We start from the raw sequence: 24633 nt of genomic DNA on the forward strand, positions 1-24633 counted from the left end.
CACGCTTCCGAAATGTTGAAGAAGTGCGAGAATGGGTGGACGAATGGATTGCTTCGAAACAAACATCGTTTTATCGAGATGGTATCGCCCAGTTGCCAGAAAGATGGCAAAAAGTTGTAGAAAGTGATGGAAAATACTTTCATTGAAATAATTTAAATAAATTTTTTACAATAAATGCTTTTTCTCAGTATTTTTTGGGCGGAAACTAAGTTAAGGTCCTAATACATGGAAAATATAATTCTGTTAGTGTGGCTGAATGTTGCGTTGAAAGAATGAAAACTAGATGAAAAGCTCAGTTAGATGTGTATGTGTATGTGAGGGAAAAAATATCTAAAAAGTAAAAAGATATTTATTTATGGGTGCTAACAACATATTTATTAATATTAATATCAGATATTTTGTAATTATAGAAATGTACATTCTTTTAAAACCTTAATTTTTCATGAAAATAGTTGTTTATTTTATTTAAATAAAAGAATTTAAATCTAAGTAAATATGCTGTTTGTATCCATCAAGTCAATATTTTTTATTTTTCAAATATTTTTCACCTCAGTGTAAGAACAGAAAAATTCCTGAAATTTCTACGCAATCAATTGTTCTTAGTTGTTGCAGCCAAGTTTTTATCCAACAAAAAGGAAAGGAGATTCTTAGTTTGTTTTGCATATATGTTTGTTTACATGTTAATGTTCATTTATTAACTTCTCTCATACCCCTTTTTACTTTCTATTTCATATTTTTTTACTATTTCATATTTCTTTTTACTTCCTACTGTTTCCGGATTGATATACTTGAAATAAATACTATTTGAAACACTTGGTTGTCTTGCAATCTTCGGGACATAATGCTGTCAAAATACAGGCCACACAGGCAGACTCGAAAGCAGTTTGTAGACCTCGCTAAGAGATAGATAACCTTGCAAGGCCTCCTTACAACCTCTTTCTCCGTCTCTCTCTCACTGAAGGACCCGCTGCGAGGCGTTCAATGGAGAGAAACGTGAGATGAAAGGAGCTGGTTGCTCGGGACGTTGGCTACCCGTGGTGTTTAGTGGCCGCTAAATGGCTCTAAACATTCATCGCGGAATAGCTGGTTCCGGCTTCACGCTCGAAAAAGAAAGAATAGAGAGCGACTTTGAGCGGAATACCTCGTTAGAACACCAAAATTTTTGGCAAACACCACGTTTGACGAGAGTCCGTTGCTGAACATACCACGATTATATGAATGGGAAAAACAAAACCACAAAAAGTATTTAACCTCCGTTAAAAATACACATAGCAGCATGTGTGCATACATTAACTTACTTTTACATTGAATCACGAACGAAATGAGAGCTGTTAGAACATTTCTACGGCATACATCGTGCGCAGATTATACCGAGCACTTTTTCCAAACGATCGACAAATCGTCGACTAATAAATTATCAGGCATTAAGTGAACATTAATACGTAAATCGAGCGATTCATCTAGCGATCCTCTGATACGACATGCAAGAATTGTTGACGTCATGCAATAAATCATCACATTCGCGGCTCGAGAATGTTTTTTTTATGTAACAGCATATAGACAGGGAAGATAAATTGTAGGTGTTACAGCGAAAAATCGCTGTCCGTTCGTCAGAGGAACACGCCGACGCAATCATTGCGAGAGTTCGAGGAATGTTAATGAGAACTGTAAGAAATCACAATGGCGGAAGCCGTCGTTCTCCTACAATTTATCCTCGAATCAGTTCGGTGCGTTGCGATAAATTGAGTTCTTTGCGGGAGTGCACCGTAGGAATGCACGCAATAAAATGTTTATTGAATCGTTAGATATAATTAGCTGGGAAATTTATAACGAGAGAGCCGTGGCTCTCGTCTGAAAGGCTCTTATACCGATTGACTCCGAAGTAGCTCGCAGGAATTCAGATCGTTAAGAATACCTTCTTCAGTGCATTCCTCGTCACGCTCAAGGATCAAACGTACCATCCGCGAGTGTGTGGCCCCTTTGTGTTATTTTTGCGCGACTTCATAATGTTTTTATGGCTCATACGCGCAGCTTACCATGATATCCATCCCGCGCGAAAAAAACAACTCCGTTAGTGTAACTGAATTTTCTGTTACTCAGGAACCAAATGAAAAACTTGACTGTAGGGACAGAAAGATTCCTGTAGGTCTCTGCTCAATCAGTTGCTTTCAGTTATCGCAACCGTGTTTTAATGTAGAATATTCAGAGTGTTTTCGGTCACAATAACAGAGGCATTATTTCTCGTCAGCGAGTTTTTCGTCTGAATCATCCCCCTGAATTACCTGAACTAAAATTGCTTTTTTCGTCCAACTAATAAACGAAAGCGATACAATTATCTGCCTGAATCGTTAAGGGGCTATATGGCCCCAGGAATATGTTGTTTATATGCTTTTTTTAGTATATCTTAAAAGGAATGGAAACGACCCTTTATGACAGAGGTGCAAGAACTTGGTCAAAATATAACATGATATTATTCAATATGTACACACGGTATATAATAAAATAATATCTTTTTATTGAGCAACGATACGCGTGATTAATTTGTTCTCAGAAAAGCAACAAAAGATCTATTTACACCCGTATTTACCAGCGTCAATTAAACCTTAATCTGAATTTAAATCTTTGTCTAAGTTTGTATAAACTAACAAGTAACTTTCACCAAATAACACACGCCAATTTTGTTTTCTGATCTTTTATGATACAGCATGATTCAAGAAACTCGACCCAATGTTCACTCACAATAACTTTTGACTGAAACATTTCTTCCTAAAATGCGTTGTTTGTAAGAGACATAGTTTATAATATTGAAATGAAGTGTATAAGGATTAAAAATAATTTTGCGCTCATTTCCTTGCGTAAATAATAATCTTTTAGGATGCTATATCAAACCATAAAAGATAAACAAAGAATAAAAAAAAGTTTATCAACCATTGCTTAGTGAGAGTTACTTGTCAGAATAAGGTTTAATTGATGTTAATAAAAACGGCCGTTACATTCCGAGTGTATTATTTTTAAACACATAAGTGTGTAATTAGCTGAATCTATTTTTACACGTTTCTTCCGTCTCAAATCGCGTCATTTAACACGCTCAAATGTATAAAATTCTAATTTATACATTATAAACGTGTTAAATGACGTGATTTAAACAAGAGACGTATGAAAAAGTTTCAGTGTTATTTACATGTTTATGTTAATTACATGTTTATGCGTTTAAGAATAACACACTCGGATTTGCAGTGTAGTGAAAGTTTAAAGTAATTGAAAGTGATCCTTTTGTCAAAATAGAACTTTTAAAATATACTACAGAGAGAGTGGATTCACATACTTTTTCAGAGAAGTATGTATTGTTTTGACAACACTGTAGAGAATGTATCTGTCTGGACGACAACAAATACCACTACCTTTACATTTCACGTTACAGCACCGCGATGTTTATTTGCCGTCGTGGGACTCGGCGCTCTCACACTTCTCGAGTAAGAAATAAAGGTTGAATATGATTAAATCTGATATGCATTTTCTTCCTGAATTACGGCAATCCGTTTTCATGCCATTTAGCCGACTCGACTTTGTCGGTAGGCGTATGCTGCACGAGCGTAATAGGGAAACGATGAGATAGAAAGCATGAAAACGAGCGTAGTGCCGCGTCTTGATTTATCGCGTTTGTAAAATGTACACGGAGTCGTGCGGGAATATCGACATAACGTGATCGTGAAGATTGCGTGACGAGAGTTATTATCACACGATTTACAGTTTATCGCGTGTTTCGTACGATTCGCCTCGTGACTTCGGATATGCGAAAACTTAATAACACTCTTGAAAACAATCGCCATTAGGCAGCAGATGGTGCTCCTCCCAGAGTAAATAACGTGTCGGTGTTTAACGCTTCATCGTTGCACACACATAGTATGTGTGTGTGTGTGTGTGTGTGTGTGTATTGTATACGCGCATGCGTTCGAGAATCCCAATTTTTCCAAAATGCTCGACGTAATTCACTTCCCTTACTTTCACTTCTCTCGAGCAATTTAAAGGCAATCTATCCGTAGAATTTAATACGAGAGTTTATGGTTGGCCCATGCTCGCGTGAACGTTTCAGTTAACGTAAATTACTCCGCACCCCATAAGATGGTAGCAAAATATTTGGGTCATAGCCTGAGCTATTGCAGTAATGCAAACAAACGGCGCGTCGCCGCAACGTCTACGAAAGAATAAGCCAACGACGCGTCTCGAATCCGACACGACGCGATGTTTGTTTAAAACGATGTTAGAAAGGGACGCACGGTGTCAACTCGGAATTTCAGTGCCCCAAAAATAGAATCAGACGCGCTTAATTGCCCGGAACCTCGACGTAAATTTCAAAAAACAAAGTGTCGGGAACTTACACAATTCGGAACAAAGTTGCGGCGCAGGAGAAAGAATTGCGGCAGGCAGAATTCACAGTGAAACAGAAAACCAGAAGTCAATCAGAACTCGCGCTGGTAAAAAGACAGCAAATGTAGACTACCACTTGGCAACCAACGCGAGTTCTGATTGGCTCCTGCTTTTCTGCTAAGATGTGAATTCTCATTTAGAAAAAAATCATATCTTGATAGAAAAACAGAAATTAATCAGAACTCGCGCTGATATAAAAGCAGGAATTGTCGACTACCAACGCGAGTTCTGATTGGTTTCTGCTTTTCTGCGAAAGATGTAAATTCTCACTTAAAGAGAATTCACAGCTTGGTAGAAAAGCAAAAACTATCGACTATCACTAGTATGGCTTCTCTCTTCCTACTTTTCTGCTAAGGTGGGAATTTCCTCTAAGTGAAAATTCACACCTTAACAGAAAAGTAGAAGCCAGGTGACAGACAACAGTTTTTGCTTTTTTATCAACGCAAGTTCTGGTTGGCTTCTGTTTTTCTGTCAAGGCATGAATCCTTTCTTAAAGAGAAAGCCAAGGTGAGTAAATTCTCACCTAGAGAGAATTCACATTTTGGCAGAAGAGCAGAAAGCAGAAAGGCAGAATCTAATCAGAACTCGCGTTGATAGAAGCAAAAACTATCGACTACCATCTAACTACCAGTAAGAGTTCTGCTTAGCTCCTGCGTTTCTGTTTTTCTGCCAAGGTATGAGTTCTTCTTTAAGGACGATACGAATAATTCGGAAAACGCAAACATTCCTGCGCTAATTATCCCGAAGCTGGACTGATTACTACTGGTGCATACTTCTTCTCCTTTCTCCCCTCTCGATATCGCAACGGAAATAAAACTTTTCCCAAACTCGCGGCCGGCGCGCGCGGTTAATACGACCGCTCGGTGGTCGTGCTCCTTCAGCAATGATTGCATCGTGGCATTCGAGCGGCGAATAACTCGCGCGGTGGTCGTGCTTCCACCGCGATAGCTCGTTGCATTTTGAACGGCGAGTATCTTGTACTTCTACTTCACTGACGGCCGTCGGTTATCCGCGGAGATCGTCCGACTCGCTTCTACGGGCTTCGGATCGCGTCAGGGAAGAGGCTGCTTTACATTGTGAGAGCCCTTATCTACCGTCTCAATCCTGCGCGAAAGGATCTCGAAAGTGCAGCGCCGATATACTTGTACGGATCGTAGAACTTAGAATTATGATATCTTGTCGCGACGCGCGCGCGGCGAGCGCGTTCGCGTTGAACCCCGCGATATAAGCGTGGGTAACTGTGAATTACGTTAAAATCGTGATGCACGCGAAATTAAATCGAACGTACTTTCCAGCCGGTTCAACCGTGTTCCGCCATTTTTGCCGTAGGATAAGCTGATTCAATTTATTAACGTAAAGCGCGGCGTCTACGGCTGTTTCCACATCGCGAGATATATTTATCCAATTAATATTCTATTTTACCTGCGGTGAAAATTTTAAGTGCTTTCAAGCAAGTATATTTTGGACGCGAAAGAATCTTTTTACAAACCGCATATATCATCAATTTAGTAAAATTATAAAATCAATTTGCACCGAAATTGAAAAAAGAAGAAGAGGAAGAAACGTTCTTCTCTCTCCTCATTCGTAATCCGCGACAAAAACTCGCTTGGTATTTTCAGAATTTCAAGGTTCGCAGAAAACAGGTCGGACGTCCCGGCGAGTACAAGAAACGCCGAATACAAGATGCAATGAGGAGAACGACGATGAAGAGAAGAAGTATGCGAAACATACAATGGAGCGTGACCGGCATGATCCATTTTGCTGTGAAACAGTCGCGAGTACGCGAGCTATAAGGTACTCTATCCTCTTGCCATCCCCGAGTCGCAGAACTGGTTTTACACGCGGTCGATTTCGCTATACGTAAGGACGAACGGGGGTGAAGAGGGGGCGTAAGGCCGCGGACAGCGAAAGAGAGAGAAAGAGAGGAAAAGAGGGAGACGTATCGATGATCCTTACAGGATCTTCGTTCCTCACGGTCCTCACAATTCATCGCTCACCGACTCGTCGTCCGATCGGGGACTAGACTTCTCCCGTGAGATTGCGAATCGGTGCCATGGATAAGTAGACAACTTCTGCTTTTTATTATGCCTGAATGCGAAGTCAATTCAGCAGATAGTTGCATCGTGTGTGTGATCTTGCATCATTCCTTTTGTGTTTTGCTGATACCACACTTGTCCAATCGTCTTCGTTTACACCTGATTTGATTATCGTGAACTTTAACGGAACCTCCAATTCGTTCGTAACCTTATGACTCGTGTTTGCGTATCGAGTCATGTTGTTTTGTTGTCATGTTGTTTTTGTGCGTCGTGGTCGTCAATTCAGTCCATCTTAAACGTCGTTTCTGATGGATGTCTCGCGAGATCGGCTTTCTACAAATTGATTAACAGCAAATAACTCGTCGAACAATAAATTACAGCAGCGGAGGCGCCAAGACACACGTAGGCTCCCTTTTGTCTATAAACTTATCAACGTAACGAGGAATTTACATTCTATTGGCGAGCTCATGTAGAAAAATCTAAAATAAATTGCACCCGCACAGATGCTTGCAAACCGGCACACTGGCAGCTTAAAGTATTTGTGAAATATAATAAATGTTAGTCGCGCACGACATTCGATACTTCGCAACTGGGAAACTACCTCTGTTAGCCTCCAACCTTTGAAAAAATTTATTTTTACGTAAACATATTCCAAATCGTTTGTATAAATATGTAATGAAAGAATTTTTGTTTGTAATAAAAAATTAAAAAGTTACAGAGAATAAATAAAAAAAATTAAAAAACGACTTAGCTTCAATTTAGTTCATTTAGAAAGCAGCCCCCTTAAGGAAGTCGTATACCCTCGATATTTAGAGGCAACTTTTTGTTCTGGATAACTATAAACGAAAATTCCTTCACTACATATTTCTACAAACTATTTAGAGCATATTTAAATGAACAATTTTTTTCAAAAGTCGAAAGTTAACTTCACAAAAATGCTACTGATACTCAAATAATTTTGTCGGGTAAATCTATCTCTTTCAGTTAAGAGATTAGTCCCCGAAATATTGTTGCACTACAAGAAAATTTGAATTTAACACATTTTCTCATGTGTCCCGATTTATCCAATTTTTGTGGTGATTTGACACACGACAAATATGTCGACAAATAACATAACTTAAATAAACTAAATAACATAACTCTGTGTACATATTATATATAAAATATGTCACCAAGAATATAAATTGTGTTATTTCAATGCTTAGAAATGGTGAATATAAACTCAACGCAGAATAGTCAAGATATAACACGTCGTTAAATTAACACATAGATATGCTAAAATTTAGCACAACAACTTCCACACAAAATGTCTTTTACTATGATAATAACGAATAAATAGAGCCAGAGGAAAGCAAAGTCCGCAGATGTTAGGGAAAGCTAATTTGTTTTCTTCGAACGACCAAACTTACAGATATATACTAACAGAGAACAAATATCAAAGTAGACAAATAAGAAGGGACACGAGTGGTATGACTCATTTCATTGGATCTTTACAAATAAGCCTAATCTTTCTACGACACGAAAAGTTCTCAAGAGACATTATCAATGACTTTTCGACTCAACTTTTCATCATCACTTCAATAAAGGGATCTGCTGTGTCTAAGTTGCAACCTCTAGCATATATCTTTGTTTCTTCTTTCAGTGTACTGTATCATAAATTCCATGTTAAATTTAACACATTCACATGTCCCAATTGATCCAATCTATAATTTCTATTTATTTGACAAATTTTTACCCAATTCTTATTTTTATTAATTTAACACACAAATATATTAACAAATAACAAATATAACAAATAATACAAAAACACAACATATCTTTATATTAAAAATATATCATCAAGAATGTACATGTTGCATATATATTTTAATACTTCAAAATAGTGAGTATGAACTCAACACAGAATAATCAAATAATATGACAATGTGTTAATTTAACACACTAATATATGAAAAATTTAACGCTAAAATTTCTATACTGATCCATTTCAACACAAATACAAAGTGTCTTTGCAATATCCATGCAATATCTTTTTCGATTCTTTTCAATATAAAAAAATCTCCACACAAAATTTTAGAAATGTTACTCAAAAAAACATTTATTTCCGCCATTTCCAAATTCTTCACTCTCGAAATAAATTCTTGTTTTATGATAAACAATTTGAACAGCACACTAAATCGTTGGCTGAAATCCACCGACTGTTATTAACGGATTGGTGTGTTAACCAGTCGCGAGCACTTCGCGTTGTGATCCTGATTATATTGAAAGAGTTGACCACATGCACCCTGTTCAAGATACCTCGAGCATATCCGACTTGATTTATTTATTCGACTCAGCCACACGCAACGCATTCAGTGCACCGATCTATAGAATCGATTGTCCAGCGTATCGCGGGATCGCCTATCGATCCCGGGCTAGCGACATGCGTCCGCGCGGCATCAGGGTGAGTTTATCGCGCGACTATCGACGGCTCTATCGATGGAAGACCACCCACATTGTTTTCCACACACTGCCGGCTTCCGGCGTCGCGTCGGTGGACGGCTGGCCGCGATATTTTCGTGATCAGCGCACGGCACCGTGCTTCTCTCTTTCTCTCTCTGTCTCATCGTGTCGCGCCTCGATTTTCCTCCTCCCTTCCGTCCCATTTCACGCACGAGTGGCGCGAAACGCTGTTATCGGCGCACCGGCCGGTGACAATAGCCTCTTACTCTTTAATTGGCCGTAATTGCTTTCGATTTCCTCGATCGTCGATTGTGCCACGTAACGAGGACGGTGCGCGCCGCGGCGCGTGTGTGCGTGCACATACGTGAGAGCCCGACCAGATCAACGGGCCATTTGCATATTTGAGCCACGATCCCCGATCGGTAGATGTTCCTCCTTCTCTATCTTCTTCATTGATTTTCTTTATTATGTTTTTAATCGCGGCAACCGACTCGCCGGCTTCTCGACGCTTCCTGATTGTATCGCCACTGTAACTCACGATCTAATTCGAAATTGGTGGCTACTTTTCCGAAAGAAGAGCCCCATCGTGACTTGAAGAATATACTTTGATGTTGAAATATCGGACGAATAAATCAACGCAGTCTCATAAAAGTTCGTTTCCCTTCTTGTTTGTCTACTTTGATATTTATTCGCTGTTAATATATATCTGTAAGTTTGGTCGTTCGAAGAAAATAAATTGGCTTTCCCTAACATCTGCGGATTTTGTTTTCCTCTGGCTCTATTCATTCGCTATTATCATAGCAAAATACATTTTGTATGGGAATTCTTATGTTAAACATTTAGCATACCTATATGTTAATTTAACGTCGTTGTGTTATATCTTGACGTGTTATAACTGCATTGAGTTTATATTCACCATTTTTAAGCATTGAAATAACACAATTTATATTCTTGGTGACATATTTTATATGTAATACATATAAAATGTATGTACATAGATAAGTTGTGTCATTTGTCGCGTGTTAAATCATCACAAAAATTGAATAAATTGGGACACATGAGAAAATGTATTGCATTCAAACTTTCTTCATAAAAGAAGTAATTAACGCGCTTTTTTCTTTACATTTCAACGTTTACAAGAAAAAAATTTTGTTAGCAGAATAGAGGAGACTAGGGCTATATGGCCCCAGAGATATGTTGCTCCTATGCTTTTTTTATTATTTATCTCGAGAGGAATAGAGAGTAAAAAATCGTAAGAAATAGTTCTTTTAGAACATAAATACTTTTCCCTGAGTTTCATTAAAGTCGTAATAATATTACAGTTAAAAAATATAAGAAACTGATTTGGTAATAGCAAAGTATATTTTCGAGTCACGAAATTTTCTATTAATATTCTTCATAGTAAGTGAATAAAATTAAGCGATGTATTACTAGCTGGAGAATAAAATTTCTTGCATGTGTATGATATATTGTATTTCTTGTAACAAATACAATAGACACATATAAATGCACATAATTATGTATATGTTTAAAAAATTACACTTCTCGACGATCAATTTACTCGGGTCATAAAACTCTTCATCAGAGGTGACTTTTACGACTACTTTAGGAAGGAAAACATTTTACTCCAACAGAATCGATACTTGAGCCTTAAAGGATTAATTTTACTTTATAATTGTTCTTCATTGAGAGATCCACGCTATGTTCGATTTACCCAATGACCGTGTTTATTATCATGCACAGCTCTCTTTCTAGTTTCGTAATTCACGGATTTACAGGTTTAAATGTACCTGAAACCTTAATCCCCAGTCCTTTCCAGATCGCGGTGAATTTTTCAAGAGCTCCCGTAAAGGATTATAAGATTATTACACCTCGTATCGCCGTCGACAGTAATCCCGGTTAACGGGGGTCGTCGCTTTTAGGGCCGTCCTTCGTCGAAGGGACAGCCGATAGGCTTCGCGGGCTCGATTTCAAAGAAGCGCGCTGCGGTATAACCATAATTCCTCGAGAAATATGACCCAATGACACAATAAGTACCGGTCATTACCGCGCTCGCGGCCGGCCGGCAGGCGGTAAGAAAATTAAATTCCCACGCACGATCGCCTCCTTCTCGCGCCATTAACGTTAGACTGACTGCGTTAGAAGTTCGCTCGCTCGCGTGAATTTGCAAGCGCGATAAGAAGCTGTCTAAAAAAAGACCGGCCCACAAAATTGTAAGTAAAAAAGAATAGTATCTCTTATAAATTCTTTTATCTTCTGAATACGATAAAAGCGTGTTTGTATTTAGAAATACAGAGGATTATCTATCTGGGTGTTTGCAAGGGAGAATGTTGTGTATGTGAACCTGAGTGAGGAAAGGGGGTTAGGTTTAATTAATCGGATTAGTAGAGCTCCCTTAAGTCTGTACTTCTTTTACCTTTTAATACTGCTGCTGCTTTTAACAAAACTGAGCTTATTTAATTTTTCAATATTCAAATTATTTATTTTTACTCATAATGCTACTCAACAAATACAAACATACTTTTCATCTTACTGGATGCATTTTTGTAATGATTTCTTTAATTCGACTTTATGTAATCTACCTAAGCCGCCCTAATATATATTTGTTTACATTTTCTCTCACACATATAAGACCCTTCTTTCCTTTCCTAAAACTCACAGGGTTGCGTTTTGTCATATCTCCATATATCAACAGAATTTCCATGGGAGACTGAGGTTAGACAGCCTATATTTTAGAATTTCGAAGTTACGACTTCTCAAGTAACTGATTATTGTGATCTACTAATAAATATGACAAAAGCAATCTTTTTCTATATATTAATATCCATCACGATCTTATTAATCGTATACTATGTTTTGTAATAACCAAAATACGAACATAGTCACCTTGCCTTGGTAGCGGGTTCAGTTGTCCAATAGCGCAGGATAAGAAGACCATATATAAAATATCCTGATTAATAGCCCCAGAATATTCTCTACAGCCTTCCTAATTATGGATCAACTTTACCTCGTCCGACTATATGCTGTATTTCAATTATTTTGTGAATAAACATTGCATGTATTACTAGAAACAGTATATCATTTGCAAAAAATTTCAATTTCTAGCTAGTAATATATCGCTTAATTTTATTCAGTTACGATGGAGAATATTAATAGAAAATTTTGAAAAGTTCGAAAATTTTTTACTATTACTAAATCTTTTTTTTATATTTTTTAACTATAATATTGTTTCGATATAATATTATCCTATAATATAATTCTATAATATTATTATTTTTAAAACTAAGGGAAAAATATTTATGTTCTAAAAGGACCATTTCGTAATTTTATACTTATTATTTCTCTCAAGATAAATACTAAAAAAGCACATGAGCAACATATCCTTCGGGCCATATAGTCCCAGTCTCCCCTATATATTAGGTCAATGCTCAATTTTCAAGGTGTTCCCGAAATACCATAAATTTTTGTTTAGTAGTTTTATCGTATTCAAGTAAAAATCTACAAAAAAACACTATTTCCTTTACTTATTTTGGAGGATGAATCAATCTTTTTTAGACACCTTCCTTTATAACAAGGAGTTTGCGGCGCGCGCTTCTCCAAGCGATAAACCAAGAGTTGAAGCAGCAAAAATACTGTCGGCACGATTGCGGACTTTTAAACGAGCGTCTTGGAGCCGCGACGCGAGGCGTGCCGCGCTTGGAGAGCTTGCGGCGCGCGAAAGCTCCTGTTTTCCTATTTTGCTCAACGACGATACAAACGTATTACCGCTGCTCCTCGCGGCACTCGCGTCCGACGAATAAAGCCCGGATCGCGCATAAATATTTCACACATCAGCCACCGAGATATACAGGCGTTTAAAGGCGCGCGCGAGCGAGTGAGAGGAGAGGAGAGGAGCGCTCCCGGCGTCGGTCTTGCGTCGGGGTTGGCTCGCGGAAAGTTTCGCGCGATTTTACGTTGCGTCATAAATGCGGGATGTAAATCATGCGGGGGACACGAGAGGGACTCCGCGCGCGGAGGCGCGTAAAAGTTGTAAAGGATCAAGAAGGAAGCGACGAGGTGCCGGAGTCATCGACAACGCAATTAATCCCGTACGCGCGAGCGCAGCCCGACAATTATTTCCACTTCTTGTCTCCACTCTTTTCGATTTTACATAAGTCATTGCGTAAAATCAAAGGTTTCCCATGGGAGCCGCAAAATTTCCAAGGAACGTCTGTAATTCAGTTTATTGAAAGTCTGTAAACAGTTTATTGAAGTGCGCCAAAGTGAACAACAAAATTCAGAATTTTCGAACTACACACAAAAGAATGTTATTCTACACTGTTAAGGAAAACAATTACTCAGTTTATTCTCCTTCTTTTAAGTAATGGTTATCTTCAACGAAGAATATTTTTTTGATAATTCTCTTTATTAAATTAAAAAAAAAATTTTTTTTTAAATTATTTTCCTATAAAACATTAAAACGTCTAAAGACATCAAATAAGCTACTCAGAACTCTTCTATTATAATATTAGATATAAAGTTAGCATCTTATTTTTTAATTGCTATTTTAGAACTTCAATTGTCGAAACTCTTTTTATGTGAACATAAAAATACTATACTCTTCAAAAGGAAACTGAAACTCTACTCAAAATTATCGAATTCTAATATTTAGATGCTAACTTTACATACCTAATGTTTCAAAAAAATATATCTTACTTGAAAAATATTGTATATTGATATAAGTAAATAAGTTATTAGCACCCACCAAATAAACATTTTCTACTTCTTAGATATTTTTGTTTGTCAATGTTTTCACCGTATAAATTTTTTACATCAGCAATTAACAAAAATAACAATCTGGAAAATTATAGACTTTTAAAAATTACAATCGGCCGTTCCTTTTACAATAATCGATCGTCGACATTAAAATATCCTGAATAAAGACAAGGCGACATTGATAAATAGAATCAATTAAAAATACGCTCGTAATTTTTCGGTTATGAACGTTAGCGTAACTCGTAAAAAGCAATAAGCCAAACAAAAAATATACTTTCTAAGTCATCAGAGCGTGTCAGTATCGTAAAGTATGAAACTTTTCGGAAGAACGACCACACGTGCTGACCATGTGTCTCGTTGAGAATGCGACGATGTGTATGTATGTGTGTGTGTATAAAGAAGTCTATAGCCCTTGTCGTCCGTAACCGCGAACAAAGGAAGACGCATTGTCACTCTTCCATAATAAATAACGGAGTGATCACTGCGCGCTATTAATTAATGATACAGTCGTCCAAACAGTGGTCGTTCCTAATGGATAATCGATGATCGCGAGGTTCTTTCTTTCTTTCTTTCGCTACTACTGAAAAACCGAGAAAACTGTATCACAGTCAATGCTGCTCACCGATAAGCCGATATGACGAGACGTGGATTAATTTTCAAAAATTATAGGAGTCTTATCACAACTGATATGCTGAAACGTACACACGACGAGTAGATATCCGTGTGATTCCCCGTTCTCAGAAGGAGTAGCTCTGATATTTACTCAAAGGTGATAAACGTCATTCACGACTCAGCGCGGTATCTCGCGCGAACGTTGCCTAACGCAACAAAGTAGAAACTTACTATTTGCCGTATCACGACCTACAGGACTGACTCTCTAAATTTCTGATGGTTCCATCTTTAGAGGAAAATATGTTAAGATAGAAGTAACAATTTTCCCGGAAGCACGTACCTAACCTTGACATCTTTGTTGTTTTGGTCTTTAAATACGAATAACTAAACTTTTAATGTAGAACATACATGTATATTCTATATATGTATATATATTCTATGTTAAAAGTTGTGATATTAGTATTTGAAGACCAAGATAATAAAAGTGTTCAAAATTAGGTACGTCCCGTCGTTGATACTTTTACTTTACTTTATCACTTCATGCCCCTAGTAAGTTTTTAAAATACCTTTTAAAATACCTTCCACATCTGTTTTCTTAGTTCTGTTTAGACAGGATGCTTCGGAAAACTTAAATTAACACTTATATGGAAATAACTTTTTCTCCGTGTGAGTGTTAACATCTTTTTTTAACCAAATTCTCCATATAAGTGTTCACATTTTTTTTAATACTCTGCATATTATTAAAAATTGTACATTAAAATTATTATAAAAATTTTATTTTATTATAATTTATTTATTATTATAAGATAATTATAATAAAATATTATTATTATAATTAAGAAATATATAATTTAAATATATATACAAATTATATACACACTGAAAGAAAAATTACATTAAAATCAACAAATATTTCCTTGATTAATATATATATATATATATATATATATATATATATATATATTTACTTAAATCTATATTCTCTTTATTTAAACCAAATATTGTTTATTTAAATTAGGTAAACAATATTAGATTTAAATAAAGAGAATGTAGATTTAAGTAAATATGTTAATGGCACTCATTAAAGAAATAATCAGTGCACTAATATAATTTTATATATAAAAGTTGTATATAATATATAATTTTAATATATATATATATATATATATATATATATATATAAGAAATAATATTATTTCCCGCGCAGAGAAGACAACAGTTATGTTAATCGTCTGTGAGAATTTCATCGCGAAGAGTGAAATTGTCTTTCTCCGCTGCGATCAACCTCGCAGAAATAACTCGCCCTCCCGCTTCGAATCGAGGAATCAAGAGAGCGTTGCCATTGTCGATGTTACGCGGAGGGAGCTTTAAGTTTCGCAATCGCATTACGACTACTTACGACTGACACGATGACTGTCTGTTTCGCGCAAGTTGCCGCGTTGCGAATCTTGTGAAAAGTGCAACCGCAACGAGCGCGCATAGACGCGAGAATCCAGTCACTATTACCGCATTGATTTTCATACGAAGGATAAAACGTTTTCTTCATCTGTGTGCACGTAGATTGAAAAATATAATAGTACCATTATCGTTCTTTGTGCGCGGTAATCGTTTCGGGGAAGTTATTCTGTAGAATAGTTTTTGAATGACTTTAAAACAGGAGGGTTCTCAATTCCACCTACACCTACACCTACACCTTTGTATGTGTGTATGTATGTGTGTCCGCGATTATATCTCGAGAACCACTGGATCGATCTTCACAAAACTTTCAGGAAATGAATCTACACATTTAGAAAGTTTTAGGCAAACGTGAGTCAGCGGTTCTCAATTTCCGGCCTGCTAACAAGTGTTGATTCGTTAATATCTTGTAATAAATAATAAGCAAAAGCTTGATAAACAAATTGATCGCCTTGAGTAACCTCAAAAACTGGTTAGAAGATTCAGCTGGTTACAATATCTATTCCTTCCAGCCGATTTTTGAAATTTTTGAAGACAGTTTATTTTTTTTTTTAATCTTTATTTTACTTTGTAATTCGATAATCAATTTTCTCATATGACGTTAAGGCGATGCGTTACTCCGCTCTATCTTAGGTAATAATATTTCGTGTTCAGTTATAATAGAGTCATCTAGGAGATTCATACGAACGCTTAGCGCTCGTTGCGTTGCGCCGCGTCGTTTGTCCTTGATTACATCAAGCTGACATTTCAGCACGTGACGATTCCCCGCTCCCCACCCACCAACGAACGGTACGATGAATGAAAACTAACAGGGTGTAAATATTTGCATCATTATTTCAAGAATCACACGTCCTCGTGTCGTGTTAATTGCATACAAGACAACACCGCGCGTGCGACGAGCGTTCGCCCGTCCACGCCAGCGACGGTATTACGAGGTAAGCGTAAATAAACACGCCACTTTTAAAGCTCGTCGAGATATTCATAATTTTCAGCTGCGGTTTGAGCAATGTTCATTCAGAGTTTTACCAGGCCTGCTGAGTAAATAAATGAAAATCGTAAGAATCAGCTGATTCCGTCAACATACGATTCTGTATATTTATCGCGGTAAGCAGTAAGTACTTTTAACTATTTCGGTTAAGTCTACTCGTAGAACTATAAATGCGCGAACAAACAAAAAATGTCCCCTCTTTATATTGAATTGTAATTAGTAAATTTACTTTGATACTTATGAGCAATCATAAACGATCGATTTTTCCAAAAATCTTCGTAACACATGTCTTTCAACACCCATGTCAAATATTGCTTTGAAAGTATGACTTATACACAAAAGAACACATACTGTATTCAAATAAATGTTACTTGTTTCAAGTATGTCATAAGTTTATATGTTCGTAAATCTATCATAATACTGAATATCATAATATCATAATTCTAAATCCTAGCAAGTTTAATAATCCAATCAGGAGTATTAAATTAAAACAACAATTATTTTTACTTATTATGTGTATACACTGAGGAAAAATATACCTACAAATCAGTCAATATTTACATGATAAGAATATTAACAGCATTTATCTACAAAATATAAATCATAGTTAATTAGTACAAAATATGAATCAAATGAGAAAATGTATATTTCTTTAAAGACTTAAGACCTTAGTTTTTCACGAAAGTAATTATTTATTCTTTTTAAATAAAAGAATTTAGATTTATAAGTAAATATGCTGTTAGCATTTCCACCAAATAAATATTTACTAATTTTTAGATATTTTTCCTCTCAGTGCAGTAAAGAGAATAAAAGTTCTTCTCTTGAATATATGATACTGAACTTTTCTAAAATTTGTGATGAATATATATTAAGACAGTTATCAAGGAAATATTTTTTTGTTGAAGATAACCGTAACTCAAAAAAAAGAACATAAACTGACTAAACGTTTCTCTTAGCAGTAGAGTTATATTTTTCTGTAAAAAGCTTCTTTTCGTATCGTTTTCTCTCTCTCTCTCTTTCTCTCTTTCTTTCTCTCTCTCTCTCCCTATGGAATTTATAATATAACACATCTCTCGTGTATTTAAATATCTTGAATCTAAATGTTCTCCATATTATAACATTCCGTTTGTCTGAAAAAAATGTTTTTTCAACCATGTGTTAATGCTATTTAAAATGTAGCAGTTTCATTCTTCCGTACATAGAAAACTATGCGTATAATTCGCGTTGTCATTTAAAAATGGCTTGAGAACTATTAAAGTTGATAAAAGTCTTTAAAACTTGAAAGATATTCATTGATTTTTAATTTCCATTAAATACAATCTTCTGCAGATCTATTATTCTTAACTGTCTTTAGGTTCCCGTTCAAAAAATATAAAAAAATTTTACATAAGATGAGCACGCAAAAGAAAATAACGCATCGGCTGTACTTATATAACGTTTCATTATCTTCAATTAAATTCTTTCTGTATATTAAAAAGACCCATACTAATGAAAATTCTAAAGCGATACACGATGTTTTGAAAATATTGTGCAATATTTTATACTTTATACACGAGTTATATGCGCGTTGGAAAACATTTTCGAGTGTATTTGTTATTCATATATAGGAAAGGGGTGTTGTTATTAAACACATCAAATAGTGCGAAAATCAAGTGTCTGCTCTTTCCCGTGTGTCGATCCACAGTGCGACGTATGAAAACAAACGAGAAACAAAAGAAAGAAGATTTGTTTTCCTGAAGTAGGTAACGTCACACCAGACGCGCAGAGATTTAATCGGCTGGACATTCCAAGAGCATGATGATTTCGTGGTGATGTCACCGCGGCATCGAGCGGAATCGTAATCAGGATTTCGCCTTCGAGCATCGAGCGGCGAGTGTATACTGGCCGAGCGAGTCGCCGCGGTAGATACCGATCGCCACGTCGATAAATCGAACGATTACGAATCACCGGCGTGCTCTCGCGTCGCTACGCCGGACGGCATGCTTCTCGCTTCGAGCCGAGATGTAAGATGTAACTCCGCTACTGGCTGCTGTAAACAACGCGCCCCGCTTCCGTTACGCCGGCCGCTTAATCCGCGATATCACCGCGGCGATTCGCGTCGATCGGCTGTCGCGTTTAATTGGATGATCGAGCGATCAGTGGCCGCGACCGATCTAACGATCTCGCCTGGTCGTTTGGTTACCGAACTCGTCTCCAGTGGGCGACGCGATAGGAAAGAGAGAGAGAGAGAGAGAGAGAGAGATTTTCGTCGTCGTCGTCGCGTGACTTGCAATCGTGCGCATTTACGATGTCGCAATTAAGGCAACGATTTCTTGAAATATCGATAACGATATTATCGTCGATCAGGAATATCGATCATTTCAAGAAATATCGCTACTTATATCGAAAATATGTAATGAGGTGAAACTCCTTAGTTTATGCAATTTCTACTGGTTTGTTTTCTTTCCGTTGTAAAACGAGTAAGACTTTACTTTGACACCCAAGACCGATTTTAATGACATTTTACACGTATGTAATACTTAATAAATGTAATCGATACAAATGTGAAGGTGCGGAAACGTCTAGTTACCAAGATATTTAAATTTTAATTATCTAACTTAAGTAATCATTTTTTAACTCATTTAAGTGTGTGGAGGACCTAATTAGCCTCCTCCCCCGGCTATTGAACAGAAAAATTATATAGTTTTAGGGAGAAGAGGGGGGGAAATAAAAAAAGATCAATTATGTGTTATGAAATATAAGAAATATTAGTTGCTACGGGAAAGAGGGAGAGTCTCTCCAGTTGAAATCGTTTTCTGTTCGCTTGTCTAAATTATTCTTTTTCATTATAATACTCACTAGTTACATTTTTTCATCACTCTCATTTTAGAAGTTTACTTTTTTCGGAAGTTACGAAATTAAAAAATTGTTTCAAAATTAACAACATAACACACAAATTTTCTCACAAGTCGCTCTCTTCTTCCAGCGCTAAAATTTGTGTCCGTCTCCCGTTCTAAAAAAAATCACGAAGAGTATAAGTAACACGAGTAAATCTTAAAATTCAGACTGAATAACTAGGATTTTAATCAGTCCAGTTACTTCTGCTTCTGTTTAGATCCGATTTACCGTCAATTCTACCTTCTTTTAGAATATCTAAAGTAATATCCTGATTGACTCTTCAGTTCAAATGTCTTATGTTTACAGTTACGTTAGTTCGCGTACGAAAGACCTAATTCATCGGCGCCGAATTAAACCTTAACCTTAACCTGAGTTTAAGTCTGTTTGAAAAGAGTTAAAACTCAGGTGAAGATTTAATCGATAATGCCGGAGAAACCGGTTATAAGCGGGACAAATTGCAAATCATAAAATATCGTTGAAATTGATATCGATATAACGATATATCGGAGCAAGAATGTTGTCGACAAATTATCGATATTGATCCACGATATATCGATATTTCGATATTATCGAATTCCTAATTGGCTTTACCTCGCTCGAGACTGAATATCCTCGATAAATAATACGTCGAGCTTTTGGGGCGTTTGATAGTTATAAGTAACGCGCGCGCGCATAGTTTCTGCTCCAGTGAGTAACTTCTCAGTGTTTTCACGATGCTCGCCGATTATTTTCTTGCCAGTCACCGATGTAGAATATAAATGACTTTTCAACTGACGTCATAGTATTACGTGTGTCGAGCGATAAAAAACAAAACGGAGCATTTAAGTCGTGCATTTTATTGTCAGATAGTAATGTTAACCAGCCGGCGCAAACCTGTATGCCACGCGACTGTTTCACTCGTGTTTTGTTGTCTTAATACTCCGATAGATTTGCTACGATCATATCTATGTCAACATGCAATAGAGAATTCCCGCAGTCCATGTTTAACAAGGTAAATCAAAAAGAGAGTCGAAGACACACGGAAAGAATTTTATAGTAAACATTATTATAAAATTTTGAAGGGAAAGAAATAAATCGACACATTTGACATATTTGTCAAAAATACGATATACCGGTATATACGATATACCGATATTGCGATATACCGCAAATTATCACTGTCAAATGTCGATCTATTCCATTCCCTTCAAAATTCTATAATAATGTTTACTATAAAATTCTTTCCGTGTGTATGGATCTTCGACTCTCTCTTTGATTTACGTTGTTAAACTTTGACTGCGAGAATTCTCTTGCAGTTCTTCTGTTGCATATTGACATAAGTATGATCATGGCAAATGCTTTTGAAAAACATATTATTTCTGAAAAATCGATATTTTGAATCCTGCCGTGTAGTTCCTTAATGCATACTTGCTATTGTTTAATTGTTACAATTTTGAAATTGCAATACTCACGAGGTAATATCCGGTGAATGTTGATAACAGTCCCAATATTAAAAAGAAAAAACGTTTAGTACGGAGAAACTTAAGAAATGTACAGGCACGATGATCCACTTTTATTGTCTGGAGTTAGGTAGGAAGCAGGAATCTCACAAGTGAATCAGTGTAATTCGATTTTATTTTATATATACTACTTATATTTTAGAAACTATTTAGAAATGTACTATTAAAACAATTGCTATGTGTTTCTATCTACTACATTTTTTAGCAAGATAAACGTTATTAATAGTCTGTTCTTGAAATACACTACTAGAAACATATTAAAATTGAAAAGAATTTATGTGAAAGACAATTATAAAATATTCTCTCCAGAACAAAGTTTTATTCGCGGCATTTGACCCACAAAAAGTGAATACGTGAATCAAATAGAATTAAACGCAATTGTCATTTACGCTTATTAATCCTCTTCAAATTATCCATAGAACATATTATAAACGGAGTCAAAAATAACTGTTAAAAAATTAAGTGGACTTATGCAATGCAATGCTATGCTTTTTTAAGAAAAGATATACTAGCAAATTAAATTGTCATAAGACATTATTGTGGTACTTGTGATGGGTAGTTTTTAAAACAAAAAAGAAAAGATCTCGTAAAAACAGCAGAATATTCCTAGTCCTAAGCAGAAAAAGAATCAATCGATGTTAGGGCTTGCACAATTGATGAATCTCTCGATATATACGCCTACGGGTCCTGATCAATTTTTAATATATGTTTCTCTCAACGTTTTCATTAAACCCTTAACTCAAGTTCAAGTATTCGTCCAAATAGAGTTTAAACTCAAATTAAACTTTAATCGACGTTCGCAGAAACGAGCATAAGTGGAATATTATTGCTCCCTGGATCATTTTGACTAAAATTAATCTACGGATCTGTTAATCTATGGATTTTTTCTAAGCTGACTTTAATTCTTTAATAAAATCTCTGTTCCCATACTCACAAGATTAATCCTAATTATAATCTTGAAATTTTCAAACATGTTCTACAAGGAAATAATATTATAATTGTCTTTCACATAAATTCTTTTCAATTTTAATATGTTTTTAGTAGTATATTTTAGGAACAGACTATCAATAATATCTTACTAAGAAATTTAGTAAATGGAAATATGGTAAGTGTTTTAATAGTACATTTCTAAATAGTTTCTAAAATATAAATAGTACATATAAAATGAAAGGATATTTTAATATACAAACGTTTTCTCTATTCTCAAGGTCCTCGCACCTGAGCTGTAAATTTTTCTAGTTAAAAAATTCTAGCTGTTCATTACTATAATACGGAATCTCGTGCAAAGCTCAAATTAAATACGATTCCGAATCAAGACTTACATTAGCCCAAGCTTTTCAAATTCTAAATTGAATCGCACAGAACTCAATTTCGAAAATATTCTAATAAAAAAAGATATGCTCCTCACCTGAGTGAATCGGAGCTCAGAAAGTTCAATGTAACTTCTTTTTTAATAGCTCAATATAACATTTTTAACAGCTCAATATATCTTTCTTGTAACAGCTTAAATTATTAGGCAAATCTAATTTTTATTTGTTTCATATTTTATTATTTGTTTTACATTTTAACACGAAATGCATGTATCTACTAACTCTATCGGGAAATCATCGTCAACCACACTGATTCACTCGGAATCCTGCCCTCTGCCTAACTCCAGATAATAAAAATGAATCACCGTACCTACGCATTCTTCAAGTTCCTCCGCGTTAAATGTTTTTTCTTTGACATTGGGACTGTCATGTAAAAAATAAATACGCACCCACCAAGTGTCGCCTAGTGAGCGTTGCAATTTCAAAACGGCAACAACTAAACAGACATCCGCTTTAAATCATTGCGATTCGCCGCGATTGCGAGGGCGCGAATGAGACGAGACACAAGATAACCTATAAATAGTCAACTAACCTCGTCTCACGACGCGACTACCAAAATGTGTCAAATTTATCTCGATGTGACTTTCGCGGCGCGTCGTCAGCACGACGATAGATAACGAGATAGAGATGGAGATCGAGACGGAAGTGAGGCGACTGAGCAAACATTTGCTACCTCTCGGATATCACTTTGTCGACAAGATTTTCGAACAGCGTAGGCACTGTACTCACCCGAGGATTCCGTGTGCAGACGACCACGCCGGCTCAAGACGAAACAGCGGCGTGCATCCACGTGTTCGAGGCGGCCAGTTGGAATTCACTTGTACAAACGTGTCGCGCGCGCGACACGGCCAACATAAGAAAATCACCAGCCACTGCGGCGTCTTCGCGAAGCGATCACACGATTATATCACCGCGGTTACGCCGCCTTCCTTCCCGGCGGAAATATGCTCCGGAGCCTCACTCAAATCCTGGTTCCTCGTAACGTCACACTTCCGCGAAATTCAGAGCAATTCTGCTCCTCGATGGACGCGGCGGGAATGAAAACGTGATCGCGACACTTTTCCGTGGTCTCAGATGTCACGGGGGATGGAAGGAACTGCCATCCACTCATCCGACTGACATGCCACCAATCACCGCGAAGACTGAAGTTTGTCGCGTCTCGATGACTGCAAGCAGTTCATGGAACTTGTACTTCTAATCGTCGTTTAACTCTCTTCGCAAATTCGACGTTTCCGGGCTTCGAACTCGCACGCACAAGCTCGCAACAAAAACTGCAGCAATCGGACTCGAAGCGCCTGGCGTTGTGTATCTCGCAGGGTGTCACGTGGAGGGCATCCGTTAGTCGCCGTGCTTGTTGATTGTCGTCATGGGCGCGAGCACCTCGTCGACGGCGTACACGTTTCCGCGGAATGCCGGTGGTCGCGATGTCACGAAGATCTTCGCGCACACGGAGCCAACGTGAATAAATATCGACGATCCCGGCATCTCCCGTAAAGCCCGAATTCGCGACGCGTGAGGGCAGAAAAAAGACGAAAGACGGGTGTCGGGTCGCCGACTGTGTGTATCACTTTCGATCAACTGAACCTCTTGCCCGCACCTCTCTTGAGTGTCACACGAGACGCACACGAAACGACCGATCGCGCACCAGAGACAAACGATCACGGAATAAACACTAGCCAGAAGCAGCTCGGGCGTCTTCCTGGAACAGTGCCTTATTCCCGCGACGACCAAGGACACCGTCGCGACAACGAAATTTTCGGAGAGGCTCGACGCGACGTGACGCGACACGACGCACCCGCACCGCACCGCCTCCACCGACGCGCGAGCGACGCGTTCAAATCGAATTAGCGCCACGAAATGCGGGAACCGACTCCCGCAAGCGTCGCGGCGAGACTGAGAAGCGACCGCGGCGTGCGCATGCTCGGCACGCTTACCGCTCCGATCCGAGCCAGTCACGGAGTCACCCGTCTCTCCCGCCACGTGCATCGTCGTGCACCGTGCCCGTCGTCCTTCTTCCTCGCTTCCGACCCGTCTCACTCGCACGAGATCCGTCCGCGCGACCGCGCACTGTTCTCCGTCGCCCCCACTGAAGCCCGCGCGCTTCATTGAGAATTGTTACCTCCGTTTCTTTCCAACGTCGATTGTTTACATCAGAGCTTCCCAAACATACA

General features: G+C 37.4%; 1 protein-coding gene across 2 annotated transcripts in view; it reads right to left on the reverse strand.

Moving 5' to 3' along the window:
* The window catches only part of LOC116849096, a 431109-nt gene extending 406747 nt beyond the window's left edge, over positions 1 to 24362 (reverse strand). For both annotated transcript variants that reach the window (XM_032825896.1, XM_032825895.1), the window contains exon 1: positions 23192 to 24362. The gene's annotated coding sequence lies outside the window, so the exon portion shown is untranslated. The remainder of the gene's footprint in view (positions 1 to 23191) is intronic.
* Between the last annotated feature and the right edge of the window lie 271 nt (positions 24363 to 24633).

Source organism: Odontomachus brunneus, unplaced genomic scaffold, assembly GCF_010583005.1.
Source record: "Odontomachus brunneus isolate Ranch 3 - 2012 unplaced genomic scaffold, Obru_v1 Obru_scaffold_106, whole genome shotgun sequence".
NCBI lineage: Eukaryota > Metazoa > Arthropoda > Insecta > Hymenoptera > Formicidae > Odontomachus > Odontomachus brunneus.